Source organism: Lacerta agilis, chromosome 5 (genome assembly GCF_009819535.1).
Source record: "Lacerta agilis isolate rLacAgi1 chromosome 5, rLacAgi1.pri, whole genome shotgun sequence".
Taxonomy (NCBI): domain Eukaryota; kingdom Metazoa; phylum Chordata; class Lepidosauria; order Squamata; family Lacertidae; genus Lacerta; species Lacerta agilis.
The window spans coordinates 84,768,417-84,785,132 of record NC_046316.1 but is presented as its reverse complement, the minus strand read 5'-3'; the positions used below and the strand labels follow the sequence as shown (position 1 = coordinate 84,785,132).

Below are 16,716 nucleotides of genomic sequence, written 5' to 3'. Positions count from 1 at the left end.
GCCTGGCCTCGCTCCCTTCCCCCTTCTCTCCCTCTGCGCGTATGTTGGTAGATGTGTGTGTGCCTGTGCGTGTGCGTGTGTCTCCTCTTCTCCTGTGCTCATTTCTGTATGGCTGGCCACATTTCTCTTTCTCTCTCTCTCTCCCCCCCCCCCAAGTGCTGAGTGTCTGAGAGCCGTTGGCTGCTCTGAACGTTTTGGCTCCTTCCCTTAGTAACAGCTTTAACATTCTGCCTCAATTCCTCTTCCATCTAAATCACACTCACACTCACACTCAGATAGATTGCTTATTATTATTATTAATATTAGTACTATTATTACCTCCTCCTCCTTCCCTGGGACTGGATCTGTAATCTCTCCACCCCCCTCCTCCATCAACCCCCCCTTTCTTAAATCCCCACCCCCCCAATACACACACACACAGGATCGGGATATAATTGAACACATTGCATTTTTGGGTGGTGCTTTTGCGGTCTCTTTTTTTTTTCTTTTTTGGAGGCGGGGAAGAAGGAGGGGGGGGCGCCCGGAGCTGCTCCTGCACTGCAGACCCGTCTTTTTTTTTTTTTTTTTGTCCTACATGCCTTACCTAAATATATATTTGTATTAAAAAGCCAAGGAGGAAACTGCATTTCCACATCTCCTCTCTATGTTTTTTTTTTCCTCTCCCTCTTCTGCCTCCAGTGCAAAAGGAGGGGGTGAGAACGAGCTTTAACGGAGAGCCATCAATTGCAAGGTAAGGAGAGAGTGGTTTTGTTGTGTGTTTTTCCTTTTTTTGCGCGGTTTTTAATCTTTGCTGCTTTAATGTACCCTTTGCAAAAGCAGGATATCTGGGCGGTGCGCCGGGGGGGGGGAGAAGCGGTTGGTTGGTGGAAGGAAAGCCTCGCATAAAGTAAATGCAAAAGCCTTTTTATGCCGGGTGGGGGTTGGGGGGCTTGGAGAGAAGGATTTGAAAAGGGGGGGGGTTGTTGAGACCAGAGGCTGGGGGTGGGGGTGGGGGGGAAGGGCGCCTGTGTTTGTAGAGAGTTGGAGGAAGGGAGAGTGGGGGATGGGCAAGAGTGTAACATGCATTTTTCAACTTGGCCCTCTCGCTTCCCTTCCCCCACCCCCACCCCACTGGGAAACCTGGGTCTTTTAACTTTAAATATTTTCTTCCCCCCCCCTCCCATCTCTTCCCCCCCCACTCCCATGGTTGGGGGCGCAAAGTGTTGATTCGCCGCGTTCGAAAGCACAAGGTTGGGTTGGGTGGGGGTGGGGGCGCGCAGGAAAAGGGAAAAAAAAAAAGACCAGGAAGGGATTTGCACACAAATAAATGCAAGCCAGCAGCCATTATGAAGCAAGCTGGTTTCACTGCCTATTTTTAGACCGATTTTTTTTTTTTTTTTGCAAAGGAGAAGAGTTTATGATTTCCGTGCATTTATTTCCTGCTCGAGAAAGACGCACGCCTTTTGTATAATATAAAGATCGGAAGTGTGGTTTATTATTATTATTATTATTATTATTATTGAAATAAAATGCAAAGAAGGTCAGTGGGGATTTTGTTCGCTTGAAAGCGGGCCAGGTTTGCTGGGAGGGAGGTGAAAGTTTTCTTGGAAGGGTTTTTTGCGCCTCAAATGCCTGTTTGCAAAAGGAGAGGGTTGGGGGAAGGGAGGCTGGGCTTGTTGTAGCTGTGGCTGAAGCCAGCCTTGGAAAGCGGGGGAAGGGACTGGTGTGAAAAAGAGGGCCTTGCCTGGCGCCTTGCTGTGGAGCGGCTTTGCAAGCAAGCGATGAAAAACACAAAACAGGTTCTGCCGTTTGTTTTTTTGCATTTATTCCTATTGGGGGTGGGGGTGGAAAAAGTACATTGAAGGGAGGGGGGGTTCTGTTCTCTGCTTCACCTGCTTTGGAAACTGGGGGGAGGGGAGGTGTCTTTTAAAAACTCCTCCAAAGTTGTTGCGGACACGATTCCTGGTTTTAAGTTCTGGGGAGAACCGTTGCGTTAGTATTTTATTTGTTTTAGTGGACAAAGCACATGGTGCATCTGCTTCAGTGTGTCTAAAGGCCCCCCAACCCCCATTTGTGTACTGTAGTCGGTATTTTTCACCAGCTGTTTTTTTTTTGGGAGGTCCACGTGCAAAAAAGCTGCCTGGGGAAATTGAAAGAAGGCGTTGTGAAGCTGGTGTTTCTTCTCTCCTTTTTTTACATCTTTTTATTTCCTTCCTTTGCCCAGCTTAAAAAACTGGGGGGGGGGGGGTTGTTTCCAAGCCTACTTATTAGGCAGGGTGTGGTTTCGCCTTCTGTCAGCAAAGACAAAATATTCATGTTTATTATTATTATTATTATTATTATTATTATTATTATTATTATTATTATTATTATTATTCTACAGCCATGGGGAGGAACGTATCAGATAAAAGTTGGGCAGCGTGGCTTGTCAAATGAGGTTGGGTTAGGGCAAAATACAGAAATAAAGCCAGCACACGCCTCTCTCTCTCTCTCTCCTCTCTCTCTCTCTCTTGTATAAAGTTTAAGGAAACTCTCACAGAAGTTTGGTCAGTAGATTGGTGTGGAGGAGAACTTTTTTATTTTGCACTGTGTCCCTGAGTTTTGCCTACTGGGCTTGCTGACTCTCTCGCACGTGCTTTTACTTCCTCAATTTTCCCCACCCTGCTTGTGTAAAGGAAGTTCTACCTGATTATATGAGGCACCACACAATTCTCATTGAATATATAAGGGTACTGTAATTCTATGATTTATGATTTCTGGTGATTTCTAGTGTCTCCTTGCAGTTTGGAGGACACCTGCACCAACCAAAGTTTAAGCAAAAGTTCACTTCTATTTGTGTTTTCAAGCTAGGCCACATGTTGGGGCCTTATTGGCAATTTTGGTAGAATTTTCATAAACTTGGAAGCTGTGCCCGTGTGAGGTTTCCTGTGGTTTTGACTGCGACCCCTCATCTCACTAGGGAGTAAACCCCATGGAACTTCGTAGGCCTTACTTCTGAGTAAACATGCACAGGAGTGCGCATTTTAGGCCAGACACGTGTAAACAGAGGCGAGTGTGCGTTCTTGGAGATATCCGTGGGGCTGTTGACGTGAATTTTGCATTAGCTGAGCGGTGGATTCTGGGTAAGAGTTGGACAGGTTGCTGATTTCTTGGCGGCGCTACTCATTTGAATAAAAAAACCGTTTGAAGATTATTTGTTCTTAAGCATATTGTGGTTTTTATAGTAGTACGGGTTTATTGTTTTATGTTTGCATTCTCTTTTATTTGTACGGCGCCAAGAGAGTTTTATGGGATGTCTCCATAAACAGAACAAATAAGTAAATAGATGTTGATGGCGTTGGCCGCTTAGAAACTTGGGAGGATTTTGGTGGAACGCATGTTTTTGTAAGCAGGGGGCATGTCATTCCTGAAGAATGCTCCAGAGAAGTGGACAAGGGGCAATGGATTCAAACTAGAAGAAGATTCCACCTAAACATTAGGAAGAAGTTCCTGACAGTAAGAGCTGTTCGGCAGTGGATTTGCTGCCAAGGAGTGTGGTGGAGTCTCCTTCTTTGGAGGTCTTTAAGCGGAGGCTTGACAGCCATCTGTCAGGAATTCTTTGATGGTGTTTCCTGCTTGGCAGGGGGTTGGACTGGATGGCCCTTGTGGTCTCTTCCAACTCTATGATTCTATGATTCTGTGAATGCTGAACAAGTATCTGGGATGCTATTCGTGTTACATAGTTACAAAACAACGGATTTGATTTGACCTGGACATTTTGGTGATGTTTGCGCATCGCATGAGCATGGTTTACCACCCACAAGTGCCACTTTGATCCTCCCTGCTTACACTGGGAAGAAACCAATCTCAATCTTTGGTTTAGTGTTGCATCCAGACCAGGAAGTGTGGTTTGTTTTTCTGCCAACAAACCAAGGCTTGCTGCTGCCTTACTGGTTAAACCAAACCAAATCCTAACTCTTGTTTCAGATGTAATGCCTACTTAGGAATCTTGGCTTGTTTTTCTCTCTCCCAACACTCCCGGACTAATTTGCTTGTGCTCCCGGATTTGCTTGTGCTCTGTAAACTATGGTTTGTGGCTTACTGTGGCATGCAAATGAGGCCATTGGTAACTTAGATAGATATTACTGTTCTCACTCTTTGTAATTGGGTCATACTGTTACTTGAATTTAAAAGTGTATTTGGGGGAGATAACATTCAGTTCATTTTCTTCCAGTGAAAGCATATTTAGGACTACCATATTCTTCCTTTAAAAGAAAAAGGAAGGGCTCTGGAGTAATGAATTTGGTCTTGACCAAAGTTTATTTTACTAGTGGAGTGTTACGTTTGCGGAAGCAGAAGAAGACTACTGCAGGGTGATCCTATGCGTCCAGAAAGTGTGTTTTGAATATATTATGGGCGGGTTTGATGGAGTGGCTTGTTCCCACCCAGTTGACACCTTCCCACACAAACGTAATTGGCGAATACATCATCCTCCCCAGAGGCATAGGATCGTACATTCCCCAGGGAACGATTTCAACAAAACTTGCGACATTGAGAGGACAAGGGCTTTGAATAGCATTTTTTTTAAAAAATGCAGCAATTCTTTGAGGACGGCCTAACAGCCATGATAACTTAGTAGAACCTCCATGTCCAGAGCAGTCTACCTCTGAATGCTCGGGTGCTGGGGGCATAAAACCGGGGGTGAGAGGGAAAGTAAACTTCACACATCATTTGTTTGTGAGCATCCAGAAGGCAAATGGTCAACCGCTGTTGGAAACGGAAAGTTTGACGAGAATGACCACGCTCTCATCTAACGCATCTCTTTCTTTTTCTTTTTAAAAAGCTTGCTTCCTTGCAGCATTTGCAGGCCGCCTTTCAACAGAAGGCTGTTCACAAACAGTTAAAATGACAACAAAGCTTCCCCCGGGAAGAATAAAACGTCGGAACAGGATTTCTGGCTTTGGGTAAAAGGTGGTAATAACTAAATGTGGTGCATATTTGCTCCTCCCCATGCATTTAATCTGCCACTGCCCCCCCAATAATATTCAGTTTCAGGTATTGCTCATTGTTTGCCCCAGAATCCTGAGATATGTGTGCTCATCTCCCTTCCTAGTAACTTACGTTAGTTACAGAAGTGCAAGGTTAAAGCTGTAAAAATTGAAGGCATGCATGCGATTTTGCATCTTGGGTCGGCTCTCAGGTGGTTATGAAGAACACCTGGAAAGTGTTTAGTATTCTTCCCTTCTGAAGCGTAGGTATAGGATTAAGGGAAATATTAGCGGGACGTGGTGTTTGGGCCTTAGGTGGCTGTTTGGTTCAGAGAGGTACCTTGAGGCCTAACACAGCGTGTGTGTTTGGGAAGTGGGTGCCTTAAATTATGTGGAGGGAACATGCGGGGGATTCTGGAACCGTTGGGTTCATTTGCTACTCATCCCAGAGTTTTAGGGCAACTTCTCAAAAGGCCGACTGTTTTACAAGGCCGTGGGTTCCTCTATGTGGCGGTAATGATGAATGCCTTGGGTAGTTGCTTTGAAGTTCTAAGGCGTTGGTGTAAAACTGTTAAGTGCAAAAAGCATTGTAAAAACTTTGATTCTGGGTTTGTAGTTCTTTCCTCAGCCACCTCAGGTGGTAGCCGGTGGGGCATGTATGGCCGACTCACGAGAATTGCTTAAAAGTTCAGAACTCTTATGTGTTTGCGCACATGCTTGTTTGAGCAAGTAGAAATTGAGCATACAGATTGACTTCATTTGGCACAAGGCCGTGAAATTTTGCTCCAACATTTGGAGGGAGAAGCTGATAAGCAATGTTAGCACGATGCTGTAGTTCTTGAGGGCGACACAGCTCTCAAAAAGTCCCAGCGTCTCCATGGTGTAATTGGGGTTGTGTGAAGTATGATTTAGGGTGAGACTTGAACTCTGGACCTTGTCACTCACATGAGTCAGCCATGATGATGTGCCAGCTGTTGTAATTAGTCCCATGTAGAATGCTAGCCTGTCTTGCTTTTTACATGGAAGTAACACGGGTGGCGCTGTGGTCTAAACCACAGAGCCTAGGGCTTGCCGATCGGAAGGTCGCCGGTTTGAATCCCTGTGAAGGGGTGAGCTCCCGTTGCTTGGTCCCAGCTCCTGCCAACCTAGCAGTTCAAAAGCACGTCAAAGTGCAAGTAGATGAAATAGGTACCGCTCCGGCGGGAAGGTAAACGGCGTTTCCGTGCGCTGCTCTGGTTTTGCCAGAAGCGGCTTAGTCATGCTGGCCACATGACCCGGAAGCTGTACGCTGGCTCCCTCGGCCAGCAAAGCGAGATGAGCGCTGCAACCCCAGAGTCGTTCGCAACTGGACTTAACTGTCAGGGGTCTTTTACCTTATTTTAAAGTCATTTGAAACCAGTGGACGTTCTGCATAAATGTGGTGAGATCTAGGCCCAATTTCTTAGAATTACAGAATCATGGAATTGCAGAGTTCGAAGCCCCCTGCAATGCAGGAATATGCATCTGTCTTGTCTTTACTCCCCATTCCCCACTGGGGGTGTTTATTTATAATAATGTCCGGCTTGAGGATTCCTGTGAGTTACGTATATAAACACTCAAAATGCTTTTAAAAAAAGCCTAAGCATTGTTACTCAGTTGTTTAGAAATAGCAGGCTGGATAGCTCAGGTCTGTAGAGCATGTGACTCTTAATCTCAGGGTCATGGGTTCGAGCCCCACACTGGCAAAGATTCCTTCATTTCATGGGGCTGGTTTGAATAAATGACCCTTGTGATCCCTTCGAACTCCTCCAATTCTTGAAATACGCCCTATCTGTGTTGCTGGAATGCTCAGGAGCACAGTCACACATGGTGGGGAAATTTTTAAAGGGACGCAACTGTCGGGTGAACCTGTTAACAATCTTCAGCCCCGCTTTTGAGTCTAAGGATGTAAAGCAAGAGTACAGTTGCTCTATATTAAATGTAGAGAGTGGATGTAATACAATCTTCATGGACCTTCTAGTCCAGAGGTTGGCAACCTCCGGCCCATGGGCTGGAGCGGCCCATGAAGGCTGTTTTACCGGGCCCACGAGCCGCCCGCTCGGCACACCCCCGAGCGCTACGCTAAAGCAGCGCGGTGCAGGGACTTGCTGAGTTGGCATCGTGAAATTTTGCCTGTGCACATGCAGATACTGGAAATCGCGTCTGCGCATGTCCAGGACACCGGAAATGGCTTCTGCACAGGCAAAATTTTCGCCGTCACGACATGCGCAGAAGCAATTTCCGGTGCCACGGAATATGCACAGACGCAATTTCCGGCATTGTGCTGCACAGTCCGGCCACGGACACTCTCCGTGTGCTTGATCCGGCCCATGGCCGGATGACGTTGCCGACGCTGATCTAGTCTCTGTATGTGCAGAATCTTTCCCTGTAGCACCTATAAAATGGGTAGAAACGGGTCAGCAACCTTTTTCAGCCGTGGGCCGGTCCACCATCCCTCAGACCTTGTGTGGAGCCGAACTGTATTTTGGGGAAAAAAATGAACGAATCCCAAATGCCCCACAAATAACCCAGAGGCATTTTAAATAAAAGCACACATTCTACTCATGTAAAACACCAGGCAGGCCCCACAAATAACCCAGAGATGAATTTTTAAATAAAAAGACACATTCTACTCATGTAAAAACACGCTGATTCCCGGACCGTCTGCGGGTCGGATTGAGAAGGCAATTGGGCCACATTTGGCCCACGGGCCTTAGATTGCCTACCTCTGGGTTAGAAGCTCCAGTTAGTACACAACCCAACTACCCATTTACTTCCTTATCTGTTCGGCTTCCTATTAGGTGCTGGAGTCAACTGTGTTTTCCTCTTGAGACCCTATTTTTGGCTAATGTGCTTTTTGTGGCGCTCTGAGCGTGGTCTTCTCAGTTGTGGCACCACAGCTATAGGACAGCTTCTCCAAGAAGGTCTGCCGAACCCCTTCTCTTTCATCTTCTTGCTCCAGTTAAGTGTTGGTCTAAAACCACTGCTTTCCAATGTTTTAACAGTTACAACACCTGAGTATTTGTTGGATTAAAAAACAAATGTAATTGGATCTACAATTGAAAAAAATATTGCACATCATTTGTCTGCTTGCAGAAAGATGATTCATAAATGTACATAATACTGAAATACATATTTTAATTGCCTGAATGTGAATAAACTTAGTCTGTAGTGGCCATAAATGGTCCTCGTGAAGCAAGTGGAGGAATTAGTTTTTAACTTTTACCTCCTCTTCTGAAAGAGCGTGCATCTTATTTATGTAAAACATTTATTACTGTATCCTTAAAAAAAAAAAAAAAAACTCCCCACACAAACAACACCAAAAATAAATCAAAGTGGGCTTACATCTATTGCCGACCTTACAATAAATAATGTGATATAACACAATAAAAAAAACCAGTAATGGAGGATAAACATCACGAAAATTTCAATGCCAAGTGAGCAATAAATTACAAAACTTCCAGAGCAATCATGTCTTTATTAGATGTCGGCTGTTGCGGAGGAATATAAAAGCATAGGTCAGCTTCCCCCCAATTCTTCCAGCTACTTTGGAGTAGAGATCCTATCAGCCATCACTGACTGGACTGGGCTGATGGCGTTGTAGTCCAAAATGTATGTAGGGCACCAAGTTAAGGAAGACTCCGCAAAGTTTTGAATTGCATATCTCGTAAAGTAGAAGGCACGTGTGACAGTTTTTCTGCATGGAACATATTTCCCTGTAAAAGAAGAAATAGAAAAACCTAATGATACCTGTTTAGGGTCATGTGTGAAACGGTTTTCATGTAATGATTGAGGAACACTTGTGGAATTTTTTTTAATGTACCTGTGAAGTAGGGGCATCCTTACAATTTGACTACATAACTTTGTGTAGATTAGTTTTTTTCCCCAGAAACTTGAGAGTGACAGGATGCAACCAGCTTTGCCGTATTTATTCCCCCTGCTCCGGGGCTTTGTGGTTCTTCAGAATCTGGTATTCCCCCGGAATATTTCTGCTTCTCGGTGTGTTGGACTGAAGGATTCGATGTGCGGTAAAGCACTGCTTTGATGTTGATTTTGCTCTTAGCAGAACCATTTGTCCATCTAGCCTAGCAGTTTCTCTGTTTTGATTGGCAGCAGCTCTCCCGAATCTCTGGGAGAGAGGTGCATTTCACATCACCTGCTCTCTGATCCTCTTAACTGGAGATGCCAGGGATCGAACGCAGGAAACTTCTGAATATAAGTATTTCCCCTGTCATTGAGCTGTGGTCCTTTCCCGCCGAGAAGGGTACAGAGCATCTTGCTGTTTCAGCAGAACTTGGTTTTTGGACAAGGAGGTTTGTTTTTACTAAATGTTAGGAAAATTCCCTGGCGGTCCTCGTTCTACAGTAGAACAGATTGGACTCTAATCTATCTTCTGGGGTTTCTAAACAGAGGCTGGACAGTCAGTTATCGGGGATGCTGTGGTCTGTGAATTCCTGCATTGGCAGGATGTTGTGTTGGGTGAACTTCCAATGCTTGGATTATGTGAGATCCATGCTTGGAATACCTGCCACAGAGTGTGGAGATGGCTGCTAGTTTAGATGGCATTAAATCCGAATTGGAGAAATTTGTCTGTCCATTTTCCTTTCAAAATATGGTACGTCTCTCTGATTGTACAAATCTTGGACTCGAGAGATTTGTTTTTGTTGTAATACTTGGCTTGCGACTCGTTTGTGGTGGTGTTGAATTCTAGGCCTAATTAGTCTGTGTCACCTCAAACTCCTCAGCACAGTATCAGTTTTGTGTTGACCAGTGTCACTTTCTTGGGTGTCATCTATTTATAGCACTGAATAAATATTTCAAATTCCTAGGGCCTGGCATTAAAATTTATAGGTTCACGACACGACCAGGAGGCCTGATTATTTTAGCGGGCATGCGAACCGGGAGGAATACACTTAAAGGAGTAACAGTGTTAATAAGTCTAATAACCGACATAATTGTTGGGTGTAGTGTTTGGCTAAGTTTTGGTGAGCGTAGACCCGTTTGCAGCTCATAACCACGACTAAGTTGAATCCACTAATTTCTTCGGATCTGCTCTGGGTAAATGGCAGCTGAAGTCCACGTATGGGAGTTTGAGGGAAAATAAACCTCTCGCTACTCACTTTCCTAACACCCATCCCCTGCTCTGAACTTCAAATGACGGTTCATATTAAACAGCATCTGCTGTTGTGAGAAAGGTTTCGTTCGTTCCCTCTGTTCCTTCCAGAACGTTCTCTCGAGCACCAGCATGTTGGCGGCCACCTCACCCCTTCTGTTCAGTGTGAGGCATGATGATGTACTGAGGATAATGTGAGTCCAGTTCTTTTAAGAATGGTTCGGTGGTTCTCAATGCCTCCTTTTTTGGGGGGGGGTTGTCACAGCATCTAGCTTTGAATGGATGTTTAGGGACTGTCTTTCACTCTGTAATCATAATCTATAACCATCTACAGTGGTACCTCGACTTACGAATTACTCGACATACGAATTTTTCGACTTACGAATGGACATCCGTTGGCGGTTTTAGATGGGGTTTACTCAGCTTACGAATTTAGATGCGGTTTACTCGACTTACGAATTTTTCGTTTCCAATTGCATTCCTATGGGGAAATCGCTTTTTTGACTTACAAATTTTCGACCTACGAATGTGCATTCGGAACGGATTAAATTCGTAAGTCAAGGTACCACTGTATAATCATAGAGTTCATTGGGGTCTTGTAGGCAGTGCTAGAAAATTCGGATATACAAGCTAGGCACCAAATGGCTCTTTGAGCCAGGGTTACAGTCGCCAAAACGGAATCCCCCAATTGCCCCTTTTCGGGGCCAGGCGGCTAGGAAGTCGTATTTTGAAGTCGACTTTTTGGTTCCTGAAATTTGTTCTGATTGTGCTGATAAAGAAAGTTAGATATAATCTGAGGGTAAAATAAGTCGTAGATTATAAGATTTTGATAAGATATAAGTTAATTATTAGATAATGTTTAATAAGGTAAGAGGTAGAGATAGAATGGATATTTGTGTAAAGATTAGTAAAGATTAGTAAGTTTGGGGAGTTACATAAAAGGTATCCTCAAAGGACGCAGGAGGAGGAGATAGGAGGAAGTCCTGATACGATGTCAGGAAGGATTATATTTAGTGAAATAATATGTCATGTTTTTGTTTATGTATGTTTTTAAAAACCTTTAATAAAAATTATTATTAAAAAAAGATTGTGCTGATAAAATCTACATGTTTAGAATTCTACAGGGTATGTTGCTAGTTGTGTGATCCAAGGATCCCCAGGCATGCGCCTCCAGATGGTGGAGATGTCCGGCACCATCTTGGTGCATGGACATCTTCACTTGGTTGCAAGTGGCCGATAGCCAGGTGTAAAATGCACCTGGCGAGTTCTGAGCTCTGCTTGTTTCCCATCCAAGTTCTCAGAACCGTGTAAGAAACCAGAACATCTGAACAGCCAGCAATATAGACATCTTCGTGCTGAAGGTCCCACGTTCAGTCCTCAGCGTCTCCACGTAGGGCTGGGAAAAGCCCCTTCCTGAAGCCCTGGGGAATCACGGCCTGTGTTCACAGTTGTGTTGAGTGGCCTATATTGGGCATGTCTATCCTCTTAAATTTCTACTCTGGCCTCTGAAAGCCAGCTTGCTCCGAAAGGTTTTTGGCAGCACGTCCCAAAGATGTCCTAGCTATGGTTCCCCAGATGAAGAGCCCCCACAGAGCAGCGAGGCGCCCCAGTCTCCCGGTGTGCCCTTGCTCTCAGAAATGGCGCATGGATGGAATGTTCCAAGAGGATGCTTTGTTGGTCTGAGAGATGATAAAAGCACAAAAGGAGTTTTCTCTCTCCTCCCTTTCCTTCCTTTGTCTTGATTTCTATTTTGCAGGCCTGAGGGCAAGGCACGTCTTGTTTTCATTTACGTGGTGCTCACCAGAAACATCGTGTATTCAGTTTTAATTGGTGTGAGACACTTTGGGATACAGATTTTTCTTTTTTCTTTTTTTTTAATTGTCTGAAAAGCTGGGTACAAGTACAATAAATACGTCTGACGTCTTGGGCATTTGGCAGTTTAAGGCCTTATTAGTCAAAAAGTGTCAGCAAGTTCTGTTGTGCCCAGAAGGCAGGCGGCGTGGATACTGCCGCCAGGACTTTTCCTGTCCCTAAGCGGCTCTCCCACAACACAGTCCAAGGTGAGCTTCCTGAATATCTTGCAATGCTGCATGAGATCCTAGAGTCCAACACTCCGATTTTGCGGACACCCAGTTATTATTTATTTGTTAGATTTATATACTGCTCTTCATCATAAGGCCTCAGGGCGGTTCACAGAATAAAATACAGGATAAAAGAAGTAAATAAGTAAACAAAGCAGCAAATCAATAACCTCTCTTTCCCACATTCACTTTCAAAAGGCTGTAGAATCCCGATAAGCCAAAGGCCTGGTTGAACAGGAACGTTTTTGCCTGGCGCCTAAAAATATACAATGAAGGCACCAGGTGAGCCTCCCTGGGGAGAGCATCCCACAAATGGGGAGCCACTGCAGAGAAGGCCCCGTTCTCGTGTTGCCACCCCTGGACCTCTCGAGGAGGCACATGAAGAAGGGCCTTAGATGATGAACACAGAGCCCGGGTTGGTTCATATGGGGAGAGGCGGAACTTGAGGTATTGTGGTCCTGAGCCGTTTAAGGTTTTACAGGTCAAAACCAGCACTTTGAATTGGGCACGGAAACTAATTAGCAAGCGGTGCAGTCAGGCCAGGTCATTGCAGTATGCTCAGACCCATGAAATGGTGCTTCTCCCAGCAGCCCCTTGAACTGTCTTGGTTCATGTTTATCTGATGTGCATTCATCCCTCTCCCTGTCTCACTCGCCTGTGGGTTTGTGGGGTTTTTTGGGGGGTGAGGTGGGGGTTGTTTACTTCATTCTGCACCAGCTAAAGCGTTAATTCTAAGGTGGCAATGTTAGAAAATCAGATATAGAAGGTAATCGCCAAATGGCACCTTAAACCTAGGTTGCAGTCGCCACAACAGAATGTCTAGGTGTCTTTTTTTGCAGTGAGTTTATTAGGAATAATTAGGAATAATTTATTATTGGCCAAGTACATTTTCCAACATACTTGGAATTTGTTTCGGCTACATTGCAGTGTAAACATACAAACACCGTTCCTCTCACAATACAAAGAAGCAAAGAAACCCCACACATAATTTACCTCCCCTTCAGCTATACATTATTATTATTATTATTATTATTATTATTATCATCATCATCATTTCTATACAGCTCTATATTTAAAGGGGGAAAAAAATCAAAGCGGTTTACAACACATTTAAGCATCAAATAAAACAACTCAGAATAAAATAATTCAAACTTGAGGGAAAATATTTCAGATCCTTCTCTGACATTTTCTTCCTCCATACAGTGGTGCTCTAGGGAGCCAGTGTGGTGTAATGGTGAGAGTGTCGGACTAGGACCTGAGAGATCGGGGTTCAGATCACCACTCAGTCACGGGGTGACCTTGGAGTCAATCACAGCCTCCTAACCTACGTCACAGGGTCATTGTAGGGATTAACTGAGGAGGGGGTTCTACCATGTGCTCCTTGGAGAAGCAGGTGGGATATAAATGCTCTTCTGCTTACCTGCTTAAGAAAGCTGGAGGGGGCCAGCCACATGGAGACGACAGTTGCCAGTCTGGCAACCAGAGATCTCCACGTGGTCACAAAACGTGCCTGGCTCCTGGGGAAATGCGAACACTCTTAGGTGGTATGGGTTTTTTTCTGCAATTTAGTTTTTGCATTGGAACGCTTTCCTATGCAAATCAGGGTGATACGTATCAGAAATCCTTAATTGTATTGGAAAAGTTTCTGAGGCCTTAGTTTTATCGAACTTAGCGTACTTATTTTATTTTGCTTTTCGGCAAAGCTGAAAACATCGAAACTGCAAAACTTGCCCAGCGCATATTTGCAGTTGGTGTCCATTCATTGTTGCAAATGAACTTAGTGGATTCCCCCCCCCCCGCCAAAAAATAAATCAGCGGTCTAAATTCGCTAGGTGCCAGGAGCCTACGGGCCACTTGCGACCAAGTGAAGACGCTCGGTTGCCAAGTCAGCGGCTGACGTCTCCACCATCTGGAGGTGCATACCTGGGGATCCTTGGATCTTGACTGTTTTCACACATTAGCAACACACCATCCTGTAGAATTCTATCCTTTATGTTTTATCTGCACAGTCAGAACGAATTCCGGGAATCAAAAAGCCGAGTTGAAAAATGTGACTTTCGAGCTGCCTGTCCCGAAAATGGCAACTAGGCATTCCGTTTTGGCGACTGCAGCCCTGTTTTAAGGAGCCGTTTGGCGCCCAGCTTATATATCTTGCGTTTGTAGCATTGAAATGAAGCGCACTGGAAATGGTTCTGTTTGACATCCCTGCTGTTCTTTAAGGGAAGCCACCTGTAGTGTGTTCTACAGAAGTCTTGCGTAGAGGTTATGAAAGCGTGAATGACATGAAGTGTATTCCACGAACGACTTGGAAGTACGTAGAAGCATTATCCCGGTAGGGTTTCTGGTTTCCAGTAGCAGCCCTTTTTGCTAAATACCGCGTGGCGTTGGAAGAGTCAGCAACTTCTTCAGAGCACCTTGGTGGGAGCTAGGGCTGTGTCGATAGCATCTAAGGAACGGATTGAGGTGAATTCAGGAAAAAAAAATCTATTTAAGTCCAACCCAGCCTGGAAAATGAAGCGGCTAAAAAAATATTTCATGCTAGAAAGAAGCATCCGTCCGACCCATGTATTCTGATTAAGGCATTGTGGGATTTAGCCATTGCTGGCAATGAGATTGGGAGATGAAAAATTAGTGCAGACGAGGAGGTGATAAAAGAGAAGCAACGTAAATTTCCAAGGCTGGAGGAGAAATTCATTTCACCCATATTTTAAATCATGCTGGCCTAATTCTCTGTCCTTGAGTTATATGCAGATTGGATCACGGCTATATATTGGATTATGCGTTTATCTGATTTTTGCGGGGCTTTTGGTTCAAGTGATAGGTTAAAAAATTGCGTATGTTACAGAAAAAAAGCATTGGAAAGCATATAGAAATGTATTTTGGGAGTATACGCGTACAATCGAACCACAGCGTTTTCAGACTTCTATAGATCTGCAAAATAAAAACAAAAACGGGGCAGAACAGATGTATGGCTGAGTGTGTGCAAAAAGGGCACAGAATTGGGAAGCAGGCCGATCTCCCCATCTCTTCACTTATACAGATTGTAGGTTCTTTTGAAATTGTAGGTGCATTTTGGAATCATAAGGCTGCAGTATTGGCATATGTTTATCTGTCTCTTTTGCACTGTTTCACACAGAATGTGACTTTTTTAATGTTGAAGGGTGAAGTTGGAGGCATGCAAAGAAAGGGGGGGAAAAGAAACTTACATTATATTTCACCTCTCATTATTTATAGGCCCATGAATTCCTTGCTCCCTGAATGATTTTGAAAGTAACTTTCCAAGTAAGAACAAAAAAATAAAAATAAATAAAAAATCCTTGCAGTAGCACCTTAGAGACCAACTAAGTTTGTTCTTGGTATGAGCTTTCGTGTGCATGCACACTTCTTCAGATACATGTGTGCATGCACACAAAAGCTCATACCAAGAACAAACTTAGTTGGTCTCTAAGGTGCTACTGGAAGGAATTTTTTTTTTTAATTTTGTTTTGAATATGGCAGACCAACATGGCTACCTACCTGTAACTGTTTCCAAGTAAGGATGGTGCAGTTTATCCTGCCGAGTTCTTGAGAAATAATGTGCGGGTAGCGTTGAAATGTATTGCAAAAGCCTTTGGGGGAGATTGGTTATGGAAGCGAGAAACGTTAATAAGATGTAAAATGTGCAAGGTAGCTATCACTGTCCAGTCATGCGCTGACAACAGAGTTAGTTGTTCTCCATATCTTGTGCTGTTAAAATTAGTCCAGGTTTACAGCTTTGGCCTCTGGTTGAGCGACCAGCTTTGCAGATTTGAGTTGCGGATGCCCCAGATCTGGTGGCTGTGGTGCGGTGCGAGAGGATGCTGGACTCGATAGGTCTTTGATGCCGCAGGGCTGTTCTTATGGAAACGGTTGGTGAACTGCTGCTGTCGTGCAGATGCACAGCTTGAGGGGGTATCGAGACCAGAGGACCAGCTTTTCTACGGCTTAAAGAATAAGCTTCTGTAGACCTTCCTATTGAGGAGACATGATGGCCAACATGGGTGGAGTTGCTGCCCAGGGTAGCCCTCCAGATGTTGTTGGACTGTAGTTCCCATCAGGCCTGGGCGAAATATTGATATATTGTCCAATGCTGGTTAGAAGTCCATATATCATGCTATTGGTTTCATAATTTTTGACCTGGCAATAGATCGCGGATGTGTGCTAGGGCTCGCAGAACCAGTGGTCAGGGATGATGGGAGTTGTAGTCCAGCAATAGCTGGGGACCCGAGTTTGAGAGCCCCCTGAGTTACGGCATCTGTTGAGGGTGGGGGGGAACTTAGCTTGACTGTTCAGCTGCTTAACCAATTTTTATTTTTATTCTAATTAAACCCAACGATTATCCAAACAGTGTTCTTTCCCCCCTCCCCCCCTTTCTTTTCCTTTTTGTTATTTTGGTAAAGCTTGAGAGGTTATTGTAGTAAGCGAGCACTCGGCATCTGCTCCCTAAATGCTCTTTGATGAACTTTTGTTCAAACTGCAAATCTTTCCAGGAAGTTGTGCTTGCAAAAGAATACCCCACAGCTCTGCGGCTTGACATTTT

At 44.5% G+C, this 16,716-nt stretch overlaps 1 protein-coding gene across 2 annotated transcripts in view; it reads left to right on the top strand.

The window, feature by feature from the left end:
• Window positions 1-543: 543 nt before the first annotated feature.
• The window catches only part of TBL1XR1 (TBL1X receptor 1), a 158,598-nt gene continuing 142,425 nt past the window's right edge, over window positions 544-16,716 (top strand). Inside the window, exon 1 of one of the 2 annotated variants that reach the window (XM_033150676.1) lies at window positions 544-730. The gene's annotated coding sequence lies outside the window, so the exon portion shown is untranslated. The remainder of the gene's footprint in view (window positions 731-16,716) is intronic. The other variant, XM_033150675.1, reaches the window with a different exon arrangement.